Genomic DNA, 8,674 nt, shown 5'->3' with positions numbered 1-8,674 from the left:
AGCGGCGACAAAGCCACCCATCATCAACCCTTCGCTCGCGCCCCAAATAACGGCTTCTACAGCCCCTTTCTGTCGCCCATCGGTTGAAGTTTTGGTACTACCAATCCAGATTCGAGGCTGCGGCAAAGAAATGTGCCAAGCATTGTCAGTGGCCATGAAACATGTAAGTACGCCATCGCTCATGGTGGTGGTCTCCCGTGTTTCTGATCTTTTCTTTTTACCTGATGCAGGAACGGGCATTCGTTTTTTGATAGACACTGGTGTTTGTCATTCTCTTTTGACAAGGGAACTTTTCAGGACACGACGTAGTCTTTCTAAGTCTGCCGACGTCCACCTGGTAGCTGCCAACGGATCTGCGATACTCGCCTACGGTTACAAGAACCTCACATTATCGTTTGGAAACGCTAAATTTAATTGAAAGTTTCTTGTTGCTGATGTCACATTGCCAATCCTCGGTGTGGATTTCCTCTCTCATTTCCACCTTGTGGTCCATGTTGCCCACCGACGATTGGCCAACGCAGACTCGTACTTGTCGACACCTCTTTAACCCACCCACTCCAGCCTCGCTCTACTCATCAGTTCACCCACGGGTGCCTACGCCCACCTCCTCACGTCATACTCAGAGGTTTTCCGTCTAGAACTTCGCCAAACACCCATGGCTCCTGTCAAACACGGTATTTATCACCATATCAAGACGATGGGACCCCCAGTCTTTGCCAAATTTAGACGTCTGGCACCGGATCGATTGGCAGCCGTCAAAGAGACGTTCGCCGAAATGGAAGAAATGGACCATTGGCAAAAGGCCTCCAGCCCATGGTCGTCACCCTTACACATCGTCCTGAAGAAAGATGGCTGCCTCCGTCCATGTGGGAATTACAGGCGCCTGAACATGCAAACAGAACCTGGATTACTACTCCCTCCCAAACAACGCCGACGTGACCTCCTACCTGCATAAAGCGTAGGTTTTCTCCACGCTCGATCTCCTGAAGGAGTATTATCAGGTGCCTATGAACCCAGAAGACATCCCCAAGACCGCTATCACCAATACCCTTTGTAATTACACCTTCAATACTCCTGTTTTGGCCTTCGTAATGCTGGGGCCCCATTTTGTCTCATGGATGGCATCTTAGGGGACCTCCCCTTCTGTGTATGTTACCTGGACAATATACTTGTTTTTTTCTTCCTCAAAAGAGGAACACCTCCATCACCTATGCATCGTGCTCGATCACCGACAACAAAATGGCCTTGTAGTCCGGTACGACAAGTGTACCTTTGGCGCCAACGAAGTGTCGTTCTTAGGGCACTGCATCACTCCTGAAGGAGTCCATCCCCTCCCTGAGAAGGTAGCAGCCGTTCAAACCTTCACCACGCCCTCGACTGTCAAAGCACTGCAGGAATTCTTGGTCATGATCAACTGTAATCACCATTTTCTGCCAGCCATTGCCGCCACTCTTGCTCCTCTCTATACCTCCCTCAAGGGCAAGCCAAAAGACCTGAAGTGGGACTCCCTTCCAGAAGTGGTCTTCTGCAACGCAAAGAATGCTGTATCAACCGCTGCTGCTCTCACTTTTTTCGTCCCACATGCCCGTCTCCTTCTCTCCACCGATGCCACCGACGTCGCTATTGGTGCAGTACTCGAACAAGTAGTCAACGGCTCACCCCGCCCATTGGCCTTCTTCAGCAGAAAACTGTCCAACACAGAATCGGGTTACTTTAAATTTGATTGCAAATTGCTGGCGGTGCACTTGGCCGTCTGTCACTTTCGCCATTTCTTAGAAGATATGCCCTTCACTATTCACACAGACTACATGCCTCTGGTGCAAGCCTTCACTCGACAGTCTGACACCTGGTCCACCCATCAACGCTGCAATCTCTTGGCCCTTCAACATGTCCCTGGCAAAACGAATCCTGTTGCCGATGCCCTATCAAGAAACACGTTGGCCACCATTCAACTGGGATTGGATTACAATGCCTTGGCTGAAGTCCTACGACAGGATCCAGAGTTTCAAGCCTGTAGGACATCCTGCATATCCCTCCGTTGGGAAGATGTCCCCATCGACGACTCAAACACCACCCTCCTCTGTGACGTCAGTACTGGTAGACCTCGACCACGGATTCCTGCTCCCATGTGCCAACAGGTGTTTGATTTCATTCACGGCCTACCACATCCCTCGCACTGTTCTAATGCACAGTTGCTGATGACGAAGTTCATTTGGCACGTCATAACTAAGGATGCTAAGGATTGGGTCTAGGTCTGTAATTCTTGGCAAACTTCCGAAGTACATCAACACATGGATTTATGAGTGGGCACCTTTCCTCAATCTCGGCGTCGTTTCATCCACATTCACGTTGATGTTGTAGGCCCCCTACCCATATCACAAGGGACCCATATCACAAGGACATCATTACCTGTTTACCGTCATCGACCACTCCACTCGATGGTCTGAAGCCATTCCCATGAACACTGTAACGTCTGCCTCATGTATATCTGCCTTACTCTCAGGATGGATAGCTAGAATTGGTATCCCTGAGAATATTACTTCTGACAGGGGTACCACTTTCATCTCTCAATTGTGGACATCATTAGCGAATCTCCTGGGCATCACCCTACATCAGAAAACTGCTTACAACCCCGGTGCCAATGGAATGGTTGAACGTTTTCATCGCACCCTCGAGGCAGCTCTGATATCAAACTCCAAGGACTCCAACTGATTTACTCAGCTTCCTTGGGTCCTCGTGGGACTAAGGGCCACTCCTAAAGACGTCCTTGACGTTTTGGCAGCAGGAATGGTATATGGCAACACGTTGGTCGTCCCTGCCGAGATTTTTCCTTCTGCAGCCTCCTCTGACAATGTCCAGCGCATATGTCACGTTGTGGGAAAATTTACTCCTTGCCGCCAGACTTACAAGCCCCTAGCTAAGCAATAAATACCGACAGACTTGCACTCGGCTTCGCACGTCTTCCTATGCAATGAAACTAGCAAGCCACCGCTAACGCCCCCTTACACGGCCCTTTCTTTGTGATCCGACGCAATCCGAAAGCATTCCTACTAAACATTCGGGGTCTCCATTGATTGTCTAAAATCTGCTTATCTCCTGCCAGGTGACCTGCCTACAGTTTGCCTCTCTAGATCAGGACGCCCTATTTAACATTTACAGTGTGTAATTTTTAGGGGGAGCCATGTACCACTGGTGTGTCTCATGAGAGTACATAGTAATGACATTTCTCTTTTTTGTTTGTATTATCCTTTATATCTTCGTTCTCCCCTCGCACTGACAGCAACTTGGTTTAACCTGTCTGCATATTCTATTGTTAACTGTTAACAGAACTGGTTGCCGGATTGACAAGAAATAGCATGTCTGTATTTTGTGACCTTATCGGGACCTAGTGTGTGTGTATACTTGATGTGTCGTAATAAAGTTCCTCAGTTCCTTTCATCTCGCCTTTGAGTCACAACCTACTCTTGGCCTGTCACAAGAGAAAGAAGAAATCATACACGCTGTCTAGCCCCTTGTCTGCCCCAAACTTGGTTTGCCTCATATGTGAAACCACTGAGGGAGACCTGAAAAAAAAATTATAGGATGTTGGTGCAAGAGATTCTATCATAAAAAGTGTGTGTGTATTATGACAGGCATCACTCATAATGAAATAAGGAACCTAGATTGATTATGTCTACAATGCGTAGGTGAAGCCAGATCAAAATTGAAGGAAGAAGTGAGTATAAGAGATACTCCGAGCAAGCAAGATGCGAGAATCACTGAATTGGAAAACAAAGTAGCGGACCTTAGCGCACACGCAGCAAATTCCACGCTGACTACTGATCTCACTGAGAATGTTGATAATCTTGCTATGAATATGGAATCAATTAGGGCATCTCTTCCATCATTGATGGACCCAAACCCGGATGAAATTACATATGCTGACAAACTCGGGGGAAAAAAATGTTACTAATGAAATCACCAAATATAACAACTAAAATTACTGAAAGAAAACATAGTGTCGAACAGGCTCTTAAAGACATTCCCATACTTTACACGAGGTCAACTTCAAATGGAAATGTTGCTTTAAACTTTACAAACAAAATTATTAGAGAAAAAGCTGCAAACAAAATTCAGACATTGGTGGTCGACACTAAAACGAGAAAAATCGGAAAATTAAAAAAAAAAAATTATAATAGTATGCAATGTGTACTATGATGAAGATGAGGTAGGAAATGCCTTGATTCAAAGAAATCGTTATCTAGACCAAATCCAAAATATAGAAGAGAAGATAAGAGTATTCCTGAAGAAAAATGCTTCAGGTGGGATTACCCACCTGTGGGTAACACGTGATCACCTGCTGCCGCTTCAGAGGAGATGGAAATTTTGAAAAAGATTGCAAGTGTAAGAATGATGATAAAGTGTGCGGGAAATATTCAGGAAAACATTCCACCAAGGAGTGTAATTCGCAAATGTCAAAATGTATTAACTGCACAAAGTTAAACAAACCAAATGACCACATAGTAAATTCTAGAGATTGCAAAGCTTATGACATGGAATTGAAAAGACTAGCAGAAAATACTGATCATGGATATTAAGGACGTCATAAACTATGTAAGTATACAATTTATGGGTAATAAAACTATTCAAATTCGAGAATTGATAAACGGGAAATATTTGGATATACTAGCATTATCTAAAACGTGGTTAAAAAACTTGGACAAGACTAAGATCACTGAATTGAGGCCCTCCCCCCACGCACACGTTCTTTCATATACCGAGAGAGGGTAGGTCAGGTGGAGGTGTCGAACTCTTTATTCATAAAGGTTACTCAAATCTATAAATGTTGAAAAGAACTAGTGTAACAAGCTTTGAATATATAAAAATAAACTTTACTCTAAAAAAAAAAACAAATGTTTCCTTAGTAACAGTCTACAAACCTCCTTGAACAAATACTAGTATCTTCTTTGAAGGATTCAGTGCATTCAGTGTGATGTTTATCATGGAGAAAAATCACTTGGTTATTTTTGGATGGATGAGCATCAAATCCTGATGCTTTGCCAATTAGTGAGTTATTAGAATCACATCAATTAGTGAATAATGTTGACTGTACAACTACTTTAACTGGGCATACGTTGGACCTAATTTTGAGTGATGGAATGAATAACAGTGTATCTGAAATAAATGTTGAAGAGAAATGTACTATCTCCCCAGTGCATAATCATATTACGTTTAGTCTGCCTCTACAGAAACATGCAGTAGTAAAGAAAATAAGCTTTAGACATAAATCAGTATTTTCTTCAGCAGAATTTATTGAAATAGTGACAAAGAAAATAAATGATGCTATCAATATTCCCTGAGATCACAATAACCAACGTTTGTTAGGAGCTATATGTGTTAACTGTCTTACGACCACTTACAATAAAGTGAGTAAAAGTGAATATGATACCATGTGCCCACGGATGGAAAAGACTATAATTGTTAAAGACCAATTTCCTTGGTTTGATGAGAAAAAAAAATAGTGAAAAAGAGGGGAAAAAGGCGCAAAGAAAGAAAGTGGAATCAGTAAGAAACAGAAAGTTCAGGGGTAAATTACAAAACTGCTATGTGTCAATACAATCACCTACCAAGAAGGAAAAAAGTGAATACTATAAGAGAAAAATCCGCGAAGCAGCAACAGACATAAGTTATACCGTCTCCTAAATGATATAATGGGAAATGTAAATGAAAAAAAAAAAACTACCTGATGGATATAGTGACCAGGAACTAGAAAATGGTATTCCAGTTTTCTTTAAAAACAAAATTGAAAATGTAACCAGGGGATTTGTAAATATTCAAAATCAGATTAATGATACACATGATACATATATGAAATTAATGAGATTTTACAATATAACACAAGATGGACATTTCCATGGCTATCAAGAGAGCAAAGAAAATAAATTGCGCGATTGATCCTATGCCATTATCTGAAGTAATTGGAGAGAAACTTTTCTAGTCTTCGTAGAAATAATAATGAGAATAGGAAATGCAAGCATTGTTGAATGTAAGTTTCCCAAATCTGAGAAAATGGCTGCAGTCACACCAGTTCTGAAATGAGGTCTGTATTACCAGGTATTAAGCTCATATAGACCTATTTCAAATCTATCCTTTGTTTCAAAAGTACTAGAATACATAATTCTTGACCAACTAGTCAGTCACTTAGAAGTAATAGAAGCTTTGCCTGAAAACCAATCTGCTTACAGAAAACTATACTCTACGGAGACAGCCATCTGCTTTGTTGTAAATGATATGCTGGAAATGATGGAAGAGAATAAATGTGGTATTTTGATATTACTCGATCTTAGTGTGGCTTTTGATACAGTTGTGCATGAATTGCTACTAAATGATCAATGGTGTATCGGCGTTGAAGATCAAGCTTTCGGATACCTTTCTCTAAATCCCCAAATAAATAATGTGGTAAAAACTACTGGTTACCTTCTAAGAAATATTGCTTTTATAGAAAAGTACCTGCATGAAAATTATGTAAAGAAACTTGTGATAAACTGTGTTATCACAAGGATCGACTAGTGCAAATCCATCTCTTACATTTTATCATGGGTATAACTTAAGAAATTACAAAACATAATAAACAGAGGAGCAAGACTGACAAAAGGTGTCCGACCTATAGAAACGATCACCCTTATACTAAATGATTTACACTGGTTGCTGATTTAAGCGAGAATTGAATTTAGAATATGTACAATAACCCACCAAGTTATCAGAACTAGTCGTAGCATTGCTACATATTGTGCAGCCAACAAACCGTGTTAAAACGAGAATAGTTACAGATGGTTTTAAACTATTTGGACCTAGATATATGTCTACTGTAAGCTCCAGAGCCTTTAAATATGCGGCCCCGAGACTATACAATAAGTTCCCACGAGACATCCCAATGAATGAGGACATTAAGGCTTTTAAGAGGAAACTGGAGACTTTCTTATTCTGTGAGTTGTTTGACAGTGACGATTTAACTGTAAATGAGCAATACGTGATATGAAATGTTGAATACCCTGGATGAACAAGATGAAACGACATTGGAAGTCCTGTAGAGAGTAGGGTTCCCCCTGGTGTTTGGAACTGGAAAAGTAACCGTCAAAGTAAGTAAGTAATAACAGCCCATCGTTACCGATACTAAAGTAGACGTCAATGTAGCATGATAAGTTCTCAAGCGTAGGTAAGGGAGGGGCTGTCAGCTACTGTTCCCGCTGACTGTGCACATTGCAATTGATTACCAGCACAGTCTTTTACTTACATTACATTCCTTGTCACATGTTCGATATCTCAGATGAGTTTGGATTGAAATCATTTTTTGTGGCGTGTATCTGATGCCGTTGTAAGGTGAGATGTGCAACCCAACCCTGTTCCAAAACATTGCTCCCTTTGTTAACACTCATTTTTCCTGACAATGCAGTACTTAGCATGGGTTTTCTGATTCCTGTTTAGCTGTTGGTATTTTGTAATTCTTCAACATTTACATGGTAAGTTTTTGGGTAATTCTTATTAGAAATTCTTTTGTTGAATGTCTTAGTTACCCTTCTTTGGACCTTATAAACTCCACTGCATTACAGTGTCAGCAGCTCGAACCAACTTTTCCCCTCTATTTCTATTCCTCGAATCTTCTTCCCCAAGTCTTGTCTCGCCTCTTTCCCTCCTTACTAAATGTCTCCATCTGCTCCTCTGACACCCAAGGCTCCTCCCTATTACTTGTATGTTCTTCTCTCTTGATTAGGTCTACCTCCTTTGTTCTTATTACATGGCCATATTATCGTAGGTGAGCTTCCTTATATTCCTCCTTTACATTACATATACTACCACACGTTATTCTAATATCTTCACTCCCCCCCCCCTCCCCCCCCCCACCTTCTGTTTGTAGTAGTCGAGCAAGTCATCTCACCGTCCTTATTTCGGTTGTTTCCTAGTCTCTCTTCTTTCCCCTTTAGTGCCCAAGTTCCTGCCCCATGTGATAGTACGGGCATGATATCTGTCTTATACATATCAATTTTTAGCTTTTAATGGTATTTTCTTGTCAAGTTACTTTCTTTCATTTCAGAAATACATCATCCATTTTTTTTACTACCTTCTCAATGCATCCGTCATTTTTTTTTCTTTTTTTTTTGGCGGTAATATAAATTTACCTTAGGAACCATTTCTTCACATTATAATACCCGATCCGTGTGTCTGAAGAACAGCTGGTGTTAAGTGATCATGGCTTCTCCGTCTTTTTATTCCATTTGTTCCTGATTTTTTTAGGGGGAATCAGACCTTTCTATGTGAGGGCCCCTTTACGCAGATGATATAAAATGTTCTAATTGCTTAATATTTTGGTTGATATAAAGGATCCGAGGTCTCTGCACCATGGAGTAGATACACACTGTTGCATATACTGGAATTTTAATCATAAGTCCTAGATGTTTGTTCTAAAAGAAAAAAAAAAACTGTTCTCCAGTTTGTCATAACTACATGAAGGCTCAATGCATTTCTATAAAATGTCATGATTAATTTCAGTAGTAGGTAAAATAAATGCTACCAACATATATGAAGAAGACAAATTTGGATGCTTAGTTTTTTTCTGCTATGAAACCTTAATTTTCTTATATTCATATGTATATCCCGTGCCTGGTACGGGATGATAGAGTTTCTTACCTCTATTGCA

This window comes from Palaemon carinicauda, chromosome 1 (assembly GCF_036898095.1).
Source record: "Palaemon carinicauda isolate YSFRI2023 chromosome 1, ASM3689809v2, whole genome shotgun sequence".
Classification (NCBI taxonomy): Eukaryota; Metazoa; Arthropoda; class Malacostraca; order Decapoda; family Palaemonidae; genus Palaemon; species Palaemon carinicauda.
Note: the sequence above shows the minus strand (reverse complement) of the source record.